The sequence below is a fragment of the Ranitomeya imitator genome, chromosome 2 (assembly GCF_032444005.1).
Source record: "Ranitomeya imitator isolate aRanImi1 chromosome 2, aRanImi1.pri, whole genome shotgun sequence".
Lineage (NCBI taxonomy): Eukaryota > Metazoa > Chordata > Amphibia > Anura > Dendrobatidae > Ranitomeya > Ranitomeya imitator.
In genome coordinates, this window is record NC_091283.1 from 38,328,720 (window position 1) to 38,346,278 (window position 17,559).

Sequence of the window (17,559 nt, forward strand, 5' to 3'; positions counted from 1 at the left end):
ATGTGTCCCTATTACTGCACCTGATACCCCAATACTGAGCCGCTGCTGCCGTATGTGTCCCTATTACTGCACCTGATACCCCAATACTGAGCTCCTGCTGCCGTATGTGTCCCTATTACTGCCCCTGATACCCCAATACTGAGCCTCTGCTGCCGTATGTGACCCTATTACTGCACCTGATACCCCAATACTGAGCCGCTGCTGCCGTATGTGTCCCTATTACTGCACCTGATACCCCAATACTGAGCCGCTGCTGCCGTATGTGTCCCTATTACTGCCCCTGATACCCCAATACTGAGCCGCTGCTGCCGTATGTGTCCCTATTACTGCAGCTGATACCCCAATACTGAGCCGCTGCTGCCGTATGTGTCCCTATTACTGCACCTGATACCCCAATACTGAGCCGCTGCTGCCGTATGTGTCCCTATTACTGCCCCTGCTACCCCAATACTGAGCTGCTGCTGCTGTATGTGTCCCTATTACTGCACCTGATGCCCCAATACTGAGCCACTGCTGCCATATGTGTCCCTATTACTGCACCTGATACCCCAATACTGAGCCGCTGCTGCCGTATGTGTCCCTATTACTGCACCTGATACCCCAATACTGAGCCCCGGCTGCCGTATGTGTCCCTATTACTGCCCCTGATACCCCAATACTGAGCCCCGGCTGCCGTATGTGTCCCTATTACTGCCCCTGATACCCCAATACTGAGCCCCGGCTGCCGTATGTGTCCTTATTACTGCCCCTGATACCCCAATACTGAGCCCCTGCTGCCGTATGTGTCCCTATTACTGCACCTGCTGTGTGGTACAAATGCAATGCTCCTCATACTGCATCACATAGTAATGCCACCATTGTGCCCTTATATAGTACAATGTCTCCTTTGTGCTCTCACAGTAGCCCCAAACTCTTTACAGGCCCCCACAGTAGTCCCCACACTGTTTATAGGCCCCTACAATGTATGATGGCCCGACAGCAACCTTCAAACTGTATAGTGACCCCTGCGTTCGCTCCCACACTGTATAATGACTCCTGCCTTAGGTCCCACGCTGTGTAACGGCCCCCACATTATCTACCACACTTTATAATGACCCCTCCATTAGCTTCCACGCTGTATAATGACCCCTGCATTAGCTTGCACGCTGTATAATGGAACCCGCTGTAGCTCCCACTCCTTGGATTCTGGTCACTGTCTGTCCCTCTCTGGGGGCTGATACTGGCACAGCCCTGAAATATATGACAAAGAGATAAATAGAAGAAACAGCCAGTGGGTGCGTATAGAGGCCATCATATGGGTATAGCTCCCTGAATGTGTCCAGGTAACCCTAAAGGAATACTCTTGTCTGGACAAGACCCCAAAGAGGGAAATGGAAATGAGGGAATCAGAAAAAAGAGGGGGAGGTAGAATATTACCAATCTAAAGAAAAAAGTACACCCCCTGGCTCTTCAGTTCCTTTTTCCTCTTCTCCCCCTTGGGGATCTTGTGGTCTAGACTGAGTATATGTAAATGGACCCGCACCCATATGTGATTTTATATATGCACCTACTTGCTGTTTCTATTTTCTTCTGGCTATTTTTCATCTTAATATATACTTACCTTGTAATGACTTCACATCCTGTTCCGTCCAGATGTGTCCAAATCCCAGAATTCTAAGAGGCGGAAGTTCACCGACCACCATATTGGGACACCCAAGTGATGGGTGTCTCAATTTGGAAACTGTTTACGATACCAGCCTCTTGCGTGGTACTACCAGCTGAACACCGTCCACCACACACACTGTATACGCCGTACGCACCACACACCCACTGTAAACGCCGTAGGCAGTACACACACACACACACACTTTATTCTCATCCTCTTGAGCCGTACCACCAGCGGAACACCGTTGCAAACATGCCACTGCCGGGATCAGCCGAATGACTCACTGACCGCCGCCATCTTTGTACAAGAGGAGCGCAGAGCACATGGTGTAGACAGGTCAAAGAAGAGAGCACAGACGGGGGGAAAGAGAGAGTGGATAGGTGGGCGAGCACATGGGGGGGAGAGATTCTCAACGCTGCAAAGCCTGACCCCATCGTGACATTACTGCCCTCCCAATGCGATAGCATCGGGTCTCCATATAGTAAATATATATTCATCCTCAACTTTTTTAATAAAAGGTTTTACCTTTTATTTGTCATATTTCGTGTTTTTTTTATTTTTCGTGTTTACCACCTTAGATTTACTGATATGAAATCATGCAGATACTGGTCTGATAGGATCCTGACCCAGGCTACAGGATAGAACATATATATATACTAGATGGTGGCCCAATTCTAACGCATCGGGTATTCTAGAATATGCATGTCCACGTAGTATATTGCCCAGCCACGTAGTATATAGCAGAGCCACATAGTATATAGCAGAGCCACATAGTATATTGCCCAGCCACGTAGTATATTGCCCAGCCATGTAGTATATTGCCCAGCCACGTAGTATATAGCAGAGCCACATAGTATATAGCAGAGCCACATAGTATATAGCAGAGCCACATAGTATATAGCAGAGCCACGTAGTATATTGCCCAGCCACGTAGTATATTGCCCAGCCACGTAGTATATTGCCCAGCCACGTAGTATATAGCAGAGCCACATAGTATATAGCAGAGCCACATAGTATATAGCAGAGCCACATAGTATATAGCAGAGCCACGTAGTATATTGCCCAGCCACATAGTATATTGCCCAGCCACGTAGTATATTGCCCAGCCACGTAGTATATTGCCCAGCCACGTAGTATATTGCCCAACCACGTAGTATATTGCCCAGCCACGTAGTATATTGCCCAACCACGTAGTATATTGCCCAGCCACGTAGTATATAGCAGAGCCACGTAGTATATAGCAGAGCCACATAGTATATAGAAGAGCCACGTAGTATATTGTCCAGCCACGTAGTATATTGTCCAGCCATGTAGTATATTGTTCAGCCACGTAGTATATTGTCCAGCCACGTAATATATTGTCCAGCCATGTAGTATATTGCCCAGCCACATAGTATATAGCAGAGCCACATAGTATATTGCCCAGCACAGAGCCACGTAGTATAGAGACTTAAAAAAAAATAAACATATACTCACCTATAGCTCGTTGAAGTCCTGCTATACTCACCCTCCGCCGCCTTTCCCGCTCCTCGCCACGCTCCCGGGACCGCGCCATTGCAAGCGCACGCTTCCGCTCCCAGGGCTGGTGTGAGCAGGACCTATGATGATGTCGCGGTCACATGACCGTGACGTCACGGCAGGTCCTTGTCGTACACCAACCCTGGGACGGGAGCGGATGCTGCTGCTTGCAATGGAGCGGTCCCAGGAGCGTCCAGAGAAGCGGGAAAGGCGGCGGAGGGTGAGTATAGCAGGTTTTTTGTTTTTTTGTATTATTTTTAACATGACCTATTTTTACTATTGATGCTGCATAGGCAGCATCAATAGTAAATAGTTGGGGACACACAGGGTTAACAGCAGCGGTAACGGAGTGCGTTACACCGCGGGCCGTTACCGCTGCCATTAACCCTGTGTGAGCGGAGGGGATTATGGAGCGGGCGCCGGGCAGTGAGTGCAGGGGAGTAGGTGAGGGACTAATCGGACTGTGCCCGTCACTGATTGGTCGCGGCAGCCATGACAGGCAGCTGCCGAGACCAATCAGCGAATGAATAACCATGGCAGAAGGAGACAGACAGACGGAAGTACCCCTTAGACAATTATGTATATATATATACATATATACACTGACAAGACTGGTCAGTAATGTGCATTGAAAGACGTGACCCTGGCTGCAGGACCCCACACATGAGGATAGTTGACTCTTTCCCATATATGGTATATATAGGAAAGAGACATATTGTATATCCTCATCTGTGGGGTCCTGCAGCCAGGGTCACGTCTATGAGTGCACCTGCTCCTCTCCAGTCTCACTGGGAAAAGATGCTTCTTCCTGTCTGCTCTGCAGCAGATATTGCATGCCCCCTCAGCGTGCACTGTGGGCGTTTCTTCAGTATACTGCTCCTCTCTCTTCAGCCACAGCCCGCGGTAGTGCAGGGAGAGATCATGTCTCCCTCTTCTCTACGGCGGGCTGTGCACGCTGATATAATTAAGTGTAGCATAGCTCCAGGTGGGCCCCTGTGAGCGGTGGGCCCGGGGCGACCGCACCCTCTGCCCCCCTGCTAGCTACGCTACTGTGTCCCTGTAAGGTATCTCACACTCAATGATACAGAACTATTCTCTGAATAAAGACAATATATTTCCTTCTAATTACTCTTTGTTAGGTCCATAATGGATTTTCACAGATAATTCTTCTGCCCTCCACCCAGCTAAAGGCTACACTCAGTCATTTCATTTTTTTTCATAGATATGCGAAATTATAATTTTTGGCCAAGACAAACATGTATTTTGGAGTAGAAGATCATTGATGGTCATTGCAGTTGTAACTACTTTCGTTCAATGTTTATAACCAGTTTGAAACTAAAATTTAAAAATCTAAAATAAAAAATCTTTCAATTTTTCCATTATCATTATGGTATTTATTGATTATATAAATAATGGTTCTCAATTTTCCACTCCTCAACAGCTGGCCAACAAAATCCTACTGGGATATACCTGCAAGTACAGAAAGCCGAGGCTGGAAAATCTGGGACCATAAAATGTCCAATTAAAGCCTGACACAGACCATTTCTCAATAGTTTGGACCTTTGGATGTGAGCATGAGAATCTCGATCATCAAAAGTATTACGAAAATAGAACCAAACTCGGCGAGTTTAATATGGAACTGACTATTAGTAACCTGACAGAGGAAGACTCGGGGATTTACTTCTACCATTTGAAGAGCGTTTCAAAATCTGTAGAATCAGGAGTAATACTGGAAGTGTTCGCACCTCCAGATTCTGCATGTACGATAATATTTTAAGGGTTCCTCAGATGAAAGCTTTACAATGTGTACGGACCATAACGAGTCAGTGCACTCTCCAGGAGCCATCGGAAAGTGCCTGCTCACGGCACCATATTCAACTCTCGAGGTAATGCGACTATGAGGGAATGCCAACAACTATTAGAGTCAAGGGCTCTCCTTTAGAAAGGAATCTGTCATCGAATTCATGCTACATGAACCATGGATATCATGAAACAAGTACTTTCGTCATTATTGCAGCTGTCTAGGTTTTACAGAGCTGCAGTGTTTCAAAGAAAAGTCCTCTTTTTCTCAGAAGAGGCAATTTGCATATCAAAGAAAACATACTTTGGAAATCCATCCCGGGTCTACGTGTCTTGGTTAATTAAGCTGAGGCAGCTCTCCGATGGCATCACTGTGCCCCAATCTCTTTGATAGACAGATCTCTCCCTATGTGTATGTATAGGTAGAGACCTGTCAGTTCAGGGAGAAGCCACTGGACACCGGCCAAAGAGTAGACATCCAGGATGAATAGTTCCTGCCCCTGGATGGCTTTTAAAAATATATGTTTTCCCTCAAATGCCACAGCATAACAGTATAACGAAGTCATCTCCAAAAGCAAAAGACCTCCTTTAGCAGACAATTAACAGGATGTTTGACCATCTTTATCCCAATAACATAATTACTGCTTCTCCAAGTGTAAACAACACAAAGTGTTAGACTTTTGTGATGGCTTACTGTCTGGTGTAAAAACTACAATAACTCAAGAAAATACTTTCAAAAACATAGGTTACATCATTGCTACAGTATAATTAATAGTTTCACTCTCAAGTCTTGAAAGGTGGAACCCTCTAATTTATCATGATGGCGGTAACATTGCAGGTCATCACTTGGTGCTATCAAGGTTTAGTGCAACTTCTACTCCTTTGCGTTCTCCTACATCCTGATATGTCAAGTATTAATCTAAAAGCCATCATGGCCTACAATTTACTTATCTCCCAGCTACAAGTATATTTGGTTGGTTGCAAACCTGGGATATAGACTGCTTTATAGTAAATATATTGTGAGAGGGTCACTGGCACTGCATGTGAGGGGAGATGTTTCATGAACATAGATTTATTCCATGATCTGAAACCCTTACGTTTCTCCCAAGCATGCTATGTGCTGAAGGGCTTAACCAGCCATTATAAGCCACTGGGTTTTTGGTGAGTAGGTGAGAGATGGGTGGAACACCTACTCAGCATATCTCCACCTCAAGGGTGTGGCTGGGGAGTTAAATGTTCAGCCACTGTTTTGTTGTGTTTGGAGAGGAAGGTCTCCAGATGTGACTCCAGAAAGAGCTGAAGACTAAGGGGGTCTGGCGGGCAAACCCCTCAGAGATAAGGACTTTTGCCTTGACTTATCTTTTGTTTTGCCGTTATGCCAGAAAGGCCATGTTTATTTTGTTATACTCTGCCATGGTTTATGCTGTCCCTGTGTGTGACCAGCCCCCTATACAAGCCTCTTTTGTGCAATCTAACACTAAGCAATCACCCATGAGTTGGTAGGCTGTGAGTGGTTACCTCATCAGTATTCTGCACCTGTGTTGCCGCCATCTTTATTACATGGGTTTGCTGCATCCTGAGAGTGCACTAGTTCAGAGACCTGGACAGATAAGCACTGCAGTCCCTTTCTGCTGTATTATTATGTAATTTTTCGAGGATTTTTAGTCCTTCTTTTTGTGGTTTGTCCCAAAATAAACCATCACGTGACTTACCTAAAAAGTGCTCGTGTCTACCTCGGGAAACAGATGAGTGAGTCAACCCCTCAGAATATGTAGATACCTTTGATGCAGCAACATCTTTATAAGGAACCGTTCTCCAGCCTAATGATGATCAGCCTTCTTTTTTAGGTAATGATTTTGAAGAAGCTAGTAAAAATCAAACTTGGCAAACCATCTACATTATCATTGGGCTGGACATCTATTATAATTATTCTTCTTGATGTGCTTATTAAATACTGGTTCTCAGGTAAGTTGCTTTCATTCATCAGGTCGAGGCTCACTATAAAGAATATGTATGAATTCAGTTACTACCGGTTGTGGTCTTCTGCCTGCAGCTTATCCCAAAGAAGAGATTCATCTTCCTACTCTCATAAGGGATTCTCCTTGCAGAGATAGAGAGTCGTTAGAACAATGCTACATGAAAAAAAGCATTAAAAACCAACCACCAGAGCTAAAGACCTAAATCCAAGAAAATTACATGGCAAGGATATACGTATTGTCACAATAATTGTTTATTTGTAATGGTAATAACATATTTATATGTGCACATGTTGGAAGAATATAAAAAACATATAATAACAAGGATAAAATCACCAAAAATATATATAAAGACCTAAATAGGTATAAGGTGCACCAAGAAAGGAAGGGTTAATCTCAGGACTCCTATTAAAAAATCAATCAGGAATAAAAAATAATGTGTACCACAGGTGCTAAAAAAATGATAAAAAATATATAATATATCTGAAGTGAGCATATAACACCGAAAAGCCTATGGGGTTAAAATGAATGACCCATAATGTAACCAGACCATATGGCAAAACACCATGCAAAAAAAGTGCAATGTGCAATCATGTGGCAAGGAAACCAAGGTATAAAATGTGCAAAATGGCAATATGTAAACAAGGGAGTAGTGAGGGGGAATTATAAAGGGGTTCCTGTACCTTAATGGCGTCACCGAATCCAAACAATGCGCACCCCGACGCGCGTTTCGGATATAAAATCCTCAGAAAAAAAGCATTCAAGACAGCTCTGCCTCGAAAAAAAGAAAACAGTTCTGTAGGTCAATGTCCACGCTCATCTACAGTTTGGCATGCATCTGTAGATATTCTTGGACTTGTTGGCCCTCATCATTACATGTGAGGTACACATGTATTGGCTCTTGCTATGTACTGATTTCCCAGTAGGGTTGATAACGCTACCTTTACAATTAAGCTGCTGATAAGTATCACCAGAAAGAGAATTTTCCACCTTTGGGTATTTTGCCTATTGAAGTTTTTGAACATTTTCTTTCTAGGCTCATGTAAAAAAAAGTTTTATGATAGTGTCTGACTACAAAGACCTCCTCTAAATAGTGAATGATAATATGGTGTTTGTCTAGCCAGATAAAAACTACTCAAAATGCTTTAAAATGATAACAGAAGGAATATTCACCTTACGGATATCTCAACAATCCCACTAATTTGGGATAGATCTCTCTAATTCTTATTTCTATGTGAAAATACATGTGACAGCTGCAGTCAATCACTGACTGCAACAATGATGTGTTGGCTGTGATTGACTGCAGTGGTCTCATATCTCTCTCAGTCTTGTTACTTCTTGCTAGTTTGGTTGGGGCCTACTAACGGTCTCTGCCGCTCCTTGGTGTTGTCCTCCAAGGAAAAAAGCTGAGCTTCAATCTTCAGGCAGCCAAATGCTGACCAAATAGAGCAGGAAGTACAGAGACCAGTGGGGATAAAATTAGGATTCTTGGGGGAAGGGTAAGGTGAGTATTACTTCTTTCATTATTTTGCGCCATGAACATGATTTGTCACATTTTTAGTGGCTAAACAACATCTTTAAAGTTAACATTTTTATGAATATTTATGTCTTCATCGCTAGGCCCCTGTGACCATGTTCTATAGAATAGACGATTTACGAATCATATTATCTTGGTATGAACCCACTGACATTGCTCTTCCCCAGAATACTAATGAAAATACTAATCAAAGTATTAACTATTTTATTTTTGAATTTTTAGGAAACTTCAGGAAAGAGAACAAAGTGAGTAAAATGAGAATGTCCCCAATTAGCATGCACTATGCTCACTGTAAAGATTCTCGTCCAGTGCCAGCTCAAGTGGTCATCACGTCGTCGCAGGTATGACATTTGCAGACTAGTAACTTCCTGCTTCTCTCACTGTTGTAATGAAATACTTGACTACTTGTGACCAAGTGATGACCACGTGACGCCCGCCTGAACTAGCAATAGGGGAATCAATAGTGTGGATATTGCACCCTGCCAGGAACCGGGAAACTGAAGTCGCAGAGTAACTGCAGAAATTTATGTTCAGCCAGGAAAAACCCTTTAAATAGGACTGAGCAGCAATATAAGATTGAGTACAGCTGATACTCCATGTATGAAGCTGTGTGTGGTAAGTAATGACGGTGAAGCGGCTATAGCCAGAGTACTGTGACCTATTTAATCTGGTGGTTGGATAATCAATCAGACCTAACAGACATGAATTACCTATCCTAACGATAGTCCAATTTATATCAAAGTTCTGATTATTATTATTATTATTATTTATTGTTATAGCGCCATTTATTCCATGGCGCTTTACATGTGAGGAGGGGTATACATAATAAAAACAAGTACAATAATCTTAAACAATACAAGTCATAACTGGTACAGGAGGAGTGAGGACCCTGCCCGCGAAGGCTCACAATCTACAAGGGATGGGTGAGGATAGAGTAGGCGAGGATAGAGCTGGTCATGCAGCGGTTCTGATGAAACCCTTCATGGAGATACAAAATGCCTAGTAACCAGTTAGGCAAGGCTTAGTCATTTTGCTAAATTTACATTGTCCACGATGGGGAAATGGAGCTCTGCTGCTGTCTATGAGATGTGTGGTGACCACCTAGCCAACTTGTAGGATCTTGTGGTGCTGTGGTAACGTCCTGACGGAGAAGTGACAACTGGTCTGGGCGAATTTTGTCATCTTTTAAGTCCCCATTGTTATTGTAACTGGTAGAAATGTTTTGGGTGAAAGATCACGGTCATATACATATGTATTTTGATATTGTGATGACCTTGAGTTGTGTACTTGCTGTGACATCACTCGTTCTCTGATTTTGCAGTGTAAGGAAGAGGTGGAAGTTCAAGAGCTTTACTAGGCTGACGTCTCTACAACCCGAATCAATCAATGACCTAAGACAAAGGGCACAGAGACAACCACATATGCAGCTTTAAAGCTTTGGGAGTAAGAAGAAACTTGCTTTAACTGCTTGCTGTAGTCTACGTGGTTGAGCCTTGGCCTTCCTGAAAGACCATGTGGATCAGCATTTGTGATAGATTTGGAAGCTCAGATATTAAACAGGATTGCTTTTGACAATGTCTGAGCCTCATGGATTATATGCGAACACTAAACCTTCTGTAAATATTTATAGTAGGTGTCCAGTTTTTTACTATGGGCCTAAAAGCTGACAGGCAGGTAGTTACTAAATTGGGCAATTATCTGCCTCATCTGTTATGATGCGGTGGTTTTGGAGCACCATGGAACGAGCTCTGAAGGAACTGGTAACTGTACTGACCGCAGTCCCTAAGCTCAACACAACACTAGAAGTAGAAAACTATCTTGCCTCAGAGAAAATCCCCAAAGGATAGATTAGCCCCCCACAAATAATGACTGTGAGTGGAGAGGGAAAAGACATACACAGAATGAAACCAGGATGTAGCACAGGAGGCCAGTCTAGCTAGATAGATAGGACAGGATGGAATACTGTGCGTTCAGTATAAAACACTACAAAAATCCACGCAGAGTTTACTAAAAATCTCCTCACCTGACTAAAGGTGTGGAGGGTAAATCTGCTTCCCAGAGCTTCCAGCAAGACAGAATTAATTCATACTGATAACGCTGGACAAACATAGAAGCACAGAACGGATAAGTCCACAATCTGTGAACAGAAAAGAGCAAGCAAAAACTTAGCTTTGCTGAACTGGTCAGGATAACAGGGAACTCCAAAGAGATGTGAATCCAACCAGGAACCATTTCCAAGTGGCACTGGCTGAAGATAGAGCCAGGCATAAATAGCCGAGCAGAAAAGACGATCAGTGGAAGCAGCTGAAGACAGCTAACTCCAAGGAGCAGCCATACCACTTGAAACCACAAGAGGGAGCCCAAGAGCAGAACTCACAAAAGTGCCACTTACAACCACCGGAGGGAGCCCAAGAGCGGAATTCACAACAGTACCCCCCCCTTGAAGAGGGGTCACCGAACCCTCACCAGAGCCTCCAGGCCGATCAGGACGAGCCAAGTGAAAAGCACGAACCAAATTGGTGGTATGGACATCGGAGGCAACAACCCAAGAATTATCCTCCTGACCATAACCCTTCTACTTGACAAGATACTGAAGCCTCCGCCTCGAAAAACGAGAATCCAAAATCTTCTCAACCTCATGTTCCAACTCTCCCTCAACCAACAGCGGGGCAGGAGGGTCAACCGAGGGAACAACGGGCACCACATATCTCCACAACAAAGATCTATGGAAAACATTATGAATGGCAAAAGAGGCTGGAAGAGCCAAACGAAAAGACACCGGATTAATAATTTCAGAAATTTTATAAGGACCAATAAACCGAGGCTTAAACTTAGGGGACAAAACCTTCATAGGAACATGATGAGAAGACAACCAAACCAAATCCCCCACACGAAGCCGGGGACCAACACACCGACGGCGGTTAGCAAAACGTTGAGCCCTTTCCTGAGACAACGTCAAATTGTCCACCACATGAGTCCAAATCTGCTGCAGCCTGTCCACCACAGAGTCAACACCAGGACAATCAGAAGGCTCAACCTGCTCAGAAGAAAAACGAGGATGAAAACCAAAATTACAAAAGAAAGGTGAAACCAAAGTAGCCGAACTAGCCCGATTAATAAGGGCAAACTCAGCCAACGGCAAGAAAGACACCCAATCATCCTGATCAGCAGACACAAAGCATCTCAAATAGATCTCCAAGGTCTGATTAGTTCGCTCAGTTTGGCCATTAGTCTGAGGATGAAACGCCGAAGAAAAAGACAAATCAATGCCCATCCTAGCACAAAAGGCCCGCCAAAATCTAGAGACAAACTGAGAACCTCTGTCAGACACAATATTCTCCGGAATGCCATGCAAACGAACCACATGCTGAAAAAACAATGGAACTAGATCTGAGGAGGAAGGCAACTTAGGCAAAGGTACCAGATGGACCATTTTAGAGAACCGGTCACAAATAACCCAGATAACAGACATCTTCTGGGAAACAGGAAGATCCAAAATAAAATCCATGGAAATATGCGTCCAGGGCCTCTCAGGGACCGGCAAAGGCAAAAGCAACCCACTAGCGCGGGAAAAGCAAGGCTTGGCTCGGGCGCAAGTCCCACAGGATTGCACAAAAGCACGGACATCGCGTGACAAGGAAGGCCACCAAAAGGACCTATCAATCAAATCTTTGGTACCAAAAATCCCAAGATGACCAGCCAACACTGAACAATGAACCTCAGAAATCACCTTACTCGTCCATCTATCAGGAACAAACAGCCTCCCAACAGGACAGCGGTCAGGCCTATCAGCCTGAAATTCCTGAAGCACCCGCCGCAAATCAGGGGAGATAGCAGAAAGAATCACCCCCTCCTTAAGAATGCCAACTGGCTCAAGGACTCCAGGAGAATCAGGCGAAAAACTCCTAGAGAGGGCATCAGCCTTAACATTCTTAGATCCCGGAAGATACGAGACCACAAAATCAAAACGGGAGAAAAACAGAGACCATCGAGCCTGTCTAGGATTCAGCCGCTTGGCCGACTCAAGGTAAACCAGATTCTTATGATCAGTCAAGACCACAACGCGGTGCTTAGCTCCCTCAAGCCAATGTCGCCACTCCTCAAACGCCCACTTCATAGCCAACAACTCCCGATTGCCGACATCATAATTGCGTTCCGCAGGCGAAAACTTTCTGGAAAAAAAGGCACACGGTTTCATCAAAGAACCATCAGACTCCCTCTGAGACAAAACGGCCCCCGCCCCAATCTCAGAAGCATCGACCTCAACCTGAAAAAGAAGAGAAACATCCGGCTGATGCAACACAGGGGCAGAAGTAAATCGGCGTTTAAGCTCCTGAAAGGCCTCAACAGCCGCAGAGGACCAATTCGTCACATCAGCGCCTTTCTTCGTCAAATCAGTAAGGGGCTTAACCACACTGGAAAAGTTGGCAATGAAACGGCGATAGAAATTAGCAAAGCCCAAAAATTTTTGAGGGCCCTTCACAGATGTGGGTTGAATCCAGTCATGAATAGCTTGAACCTTAACAGGATCCATTTCTATAGACGAGGGAAAAAATAAAACCCAAAAAAGAGACCTTCTGAACTCCGAATAGGCACTTAGACCCCTTCACAAACAAAGCATTATCACGAAGGATCTGGAACACCATCCTGACCTGCTTCACATGAGACTCCCAATCATCGGAAAAAATCAAAATATCATCCAAATATACGACCATGAATTTATCAAGATAATTGCGGAAAATATCATGCATGAAAGACTGGAACACAGATGGAGCATTAGAGAGCCCAAATGGCATCACAAGGTATTCAAAATGGCCTTCGGGCATATTAAATGCAGTTTTCCATTCGTCACCCTGTTTAATATGAACAAGATTATATGCCCCTCGGAGGTCAATCTTAGTAAACCAACTAGCCCCCTTAATCTGAGCAAACAAATCAGTAAGCAGAGGCAAGGGGTATTGGAATTTAACCGTGATCTTATTAAGAAGACGATAATCAATACAGGGTCTCAAGGAGCCATCCTTCTTAGCAACAAAAAAGAAACCCGCTCCCAATGGTGACGAAGAGGGCAGAATATGCCCCTTCTCCAAAGACTCCTTAACATAACTCCGCATGGCGGCATGCTCTGGCACAGACAGATTGAAAAGTCGGCCCTTAGGGAACTTGCAACCAGGAATCAAGTTAATAGCACAATCACAGTCCCTGTGTGGTGGAAGGGAACTGGACTTGGGCTCATCAAATACTTCCTGGAAATCCGACAAAAACTCAGGGACCTCAGAAGAGGGGGAAGAGGAAATTGACATCAAAGGAACGTCACTATGTACCCCTTGACAACCCCAACTAGTCACAGTCATAGTTTTCCAATCCAGCACCGGATTATGTTCCTGTAACCATGGAAAACCCAGTACAACAACATCATGCAGGTTATGCAACACCAGAAAACGGCAATCTTCCTGATGTGCTGGGGCCGTTTACATAGTCATCTGCGTCCAGTACTGAGGTTTATCCTTGGCCAAGGGTGTAGCATCAATACCTCTCAAAGGAATAGGGCTCTGCAAAGGCTGCAAGGAAAAACCACAGCGCCTGGCGATTTCTAAGTCCATTAAGTTCAGGGCAGCGCCTGAATCCACAAATGCCATGACAAAAAAGGACGACAATGAGCAAATCTGGGTCACAGATAAGAGAAATTTAGGCTGTATAGTACTGATGGTAACAGACCTAGCGACTCTCTTAGTACGCTTAGGGCAATCAGAGATAACATGAGTAGAATCACCACAGTAAAAACACAGCCTATTCTGACGTCTGAATTCCTGCCGTTCTGTTCTAGTCAAAATCCTATCACATTGCATAGGTTCAGGACTCTGCTCCGAGGACACTGCCATATGGTGCACAGCTTTGCGCTTGCACAGACGCCGATCAATCTGAATAGCTAGAGACATAGATTTGCTCAAACCGGCAGGCGTAGGAAAGCCCACCATAACATCTTTAAGGGCTTCAGAAAGACCTTTTCTGAAAATAGCAGCCAGAGCCTCCTCATTCCATTTAGTGAGCACAGACCATTTTCTAAATTTCTGGCAGTATAATTCTGCCGCTTCCTGACCTTGACACAAGGCCAACAGGGTTTTTTCTGCATGATCCACAGAATTAGGTTCGTCATACAATAATCCGAGCACTTGAAAAAATGCGTCTACATTCAATAATGCCGGATCCCCTGTTTCAAGAGAAAAGGCCCAGTCTTGAGGGTCACCACGCAGCAAGGATATGATGATTTTTACTTGCTGAATGGGATCACCTGAAGAACGAGGTTTCAAAGCAAAAAACAATTTGCAGTTATTTTTAAAGTTCAAAAACTTGGATCTGTCCCCCCCCAAAAAAATCAGGAGTAGGAATTCTAGGCTCTAAAGCCGGAGTCTGGACAAAGTAGTCCTGGATACTCTGTACTCTTGCAGCAAGTTGATCCACACGAGAATACAAACCCTGAACATACATGCCAGAGCGTAAATCCTGAACCACCCAGAGATCAAGAGGAAAAAAAGACAAACCAGAGCACAGAAAAAAAAATGGTTCAGAACTTTCTTTTCCTTCTTTTGAGATGCATTTAATTCATTTTTGGCCACTTGTACTGTTATGATGCGGTGGTTTAGGAGCAACATGGAACGAGCTCTGAAGGAAGTGGTAACTGTACTGACCGCAGTCCCTAAGCTCAACACAACACTAGGAGTAGCCGTGGGATGCTCCTAACTCTCCCTAGGCACCTCGTCACCGCCTAAGAGCTAACTACCCCTAAAGATAGAAGCAGGAAAACTATCTTGCCTCAGAGAAAATCCCCAAAGGATAGATTAGCCCCCCACAAATAATGACTGTGAGTGGAGAGGGAAAAGACATACACAGAATGAAACCAGGATGAGCACAGGAGGCCAGTCTAACTTGATAGATAGGACAGGATGGAATACTGTGCGGTCAGTATAAAACACTACAAAAATCCACGCAGAGTTTACTAAAAATCTCCTCACCTGACTAAAGGTGTGGAGGGTAAATCTACTTCCCAGAGCTTCCAGCAAGACAGAATTAATTCATACTGATAACGCTGGACAAATATAGAAGCACAGAATGGATAAGTCCACAATCTGTGAACAGAAAAGGGCAAGCAAAAACTTAGCTTTGCTGAACTGGTCAGGATAACAGGGAACTCCAAAGAGATGTGAATCCAACCAGGAACCATTTCCAAGTGGCACTGGCTGAAGGAAAAAACTTAGAAAAAAGTCCTCTAATAAACGTGTCTGTGATAGGATCCCGTTTGTCTCCACCTATAGTCCAGTAAGTAACACGATGAGTGGAGTGATTAAAAAACATTGGACCCTTTTACAACGGGGTTTACCTCAAATCCCTGGTTTTAGATCGGCTCTGATGATGTCCTATAGGAGGGGTAAAAACTTAGGTGATAAACTAGTAAAATCCGATTTTGGCATATCTAAAGTATCATACCAACAAACCTTGAGCGCACCTAGACTTGGGAATTTCCCATGTCTTAGTTGGGCCTGCTGCAATAATTTACTTAAAGGGGATTCTTTTTGTCATCCGCACACTGGTAAGAAATTTCAGATAAAAGGGAGATATACTTGTGCGTCTAGTTATGTCATCTATTTTATTACTTGACCCTGTGGACTGGTTTACGTCGGGGAGACAACCACTGAAGTGAGGACCCGCATAGGGAAACATAAAAGTACTATCAGAATGGGCCTCACAGAATTACCGGTCCCGAAACACTTCCTGGACAATAAACATTTAGTGAACCAGCTGAGATTCAGGGTCATCGATAGTGTTCCTGTTCTGAGAAGGGGTGGTGATTAGGGTTGAGCGAAACGGGTCGAAAATTTTCAAAAGTCGCCGACTTTTGGCAAAGTCGGGTTTCATGAAACCCGACCCGACCCCTGTGTGGGGTCGGCCATGAAGTCGGCGATCTTTTGAATCTAGAATCGGAATTCCGATACCGATTCCCGATATGTTTATATCGGGAATTGGTATTGGAATTCAGATTTAAGTGTAAAATAAAGAATTAAAATAAAAAATATCGCAATACTTACCCTCTGACGCGCCCTGGTACTAACCGGGAACCTTCCTTCCTTAGAATCAGCCTTCCAGGACCTTGCGGTGACGTCGCGGCTTGTGATTGACCGCGCGGCCGCCCATATGACCGCTCGCGCGACCAATCACAAGCCGCGACGTCACCGAAGGTCCTGGAAGGGCTGATTCTTAGGAAGGAAGGCTGCCGGAAAGAAGCAGGGCGCGTCCGAGGGTGAGTATATACCTAATCGGAATATACTCACCCTCGGACGCGCCCTGCTTCTTTCCGGCAGCCTTCCTTCCTAAGAATCAGCCCTTCCAGGACCTTCGGTGACGTCGCGGTGACGTCTCGGCTTGTGATTGGTCGCGCGAGCGGTCACATGGGCGGCCACGCGGCCAATCACAAGCCGCGACGTCACCGCGACGTCACCGCAAGGTCCTGGAAGGCTGATTCTAAGGAAGGAAGGTTCCCGGTTAGTACCAGGGCGCGTCAGAGGGTAAGTATTGCGATATTTTTTATTTTAATTCTTTATTTTACACTAAAATATGGATCGCAGGGCCTGAAGGAGAGTTTCCGCTCCTTCAGACCCTGGGAACCATGGAAACCCAATGCACTGCATTGGGTTTCAGGTTTCGGCCGACCCCGACCCCGACTTTTTTATAGGATTGGCCGATTTCACTCGACCCGACTTTTGAAAAAGTCGGGTTTCGTGAAACCCGACCCGATCCTATAAAAGTAAAGGTCGCTCATCTCTAGTGGTGATAGGTTAGGGATACTTAAAGCTAAAGAGATGAGATGGATCTATACTTTGGGTACACTACAACCTAGGGGTTTGAATTTAGAGTTTAACCCACATATATGTACCCCGAAATAATTTAATCCCTTGAATAGTTAGAGACATATATCCTGTTCCCTCCTTCTCTGGACTGCATCTGTTTTGTTTTTATTACCATTTTCTAGATATGTTTATTTTCTTGTTTTTCACAGATGGACAATGGATGTGACAGTCAGTGAACTA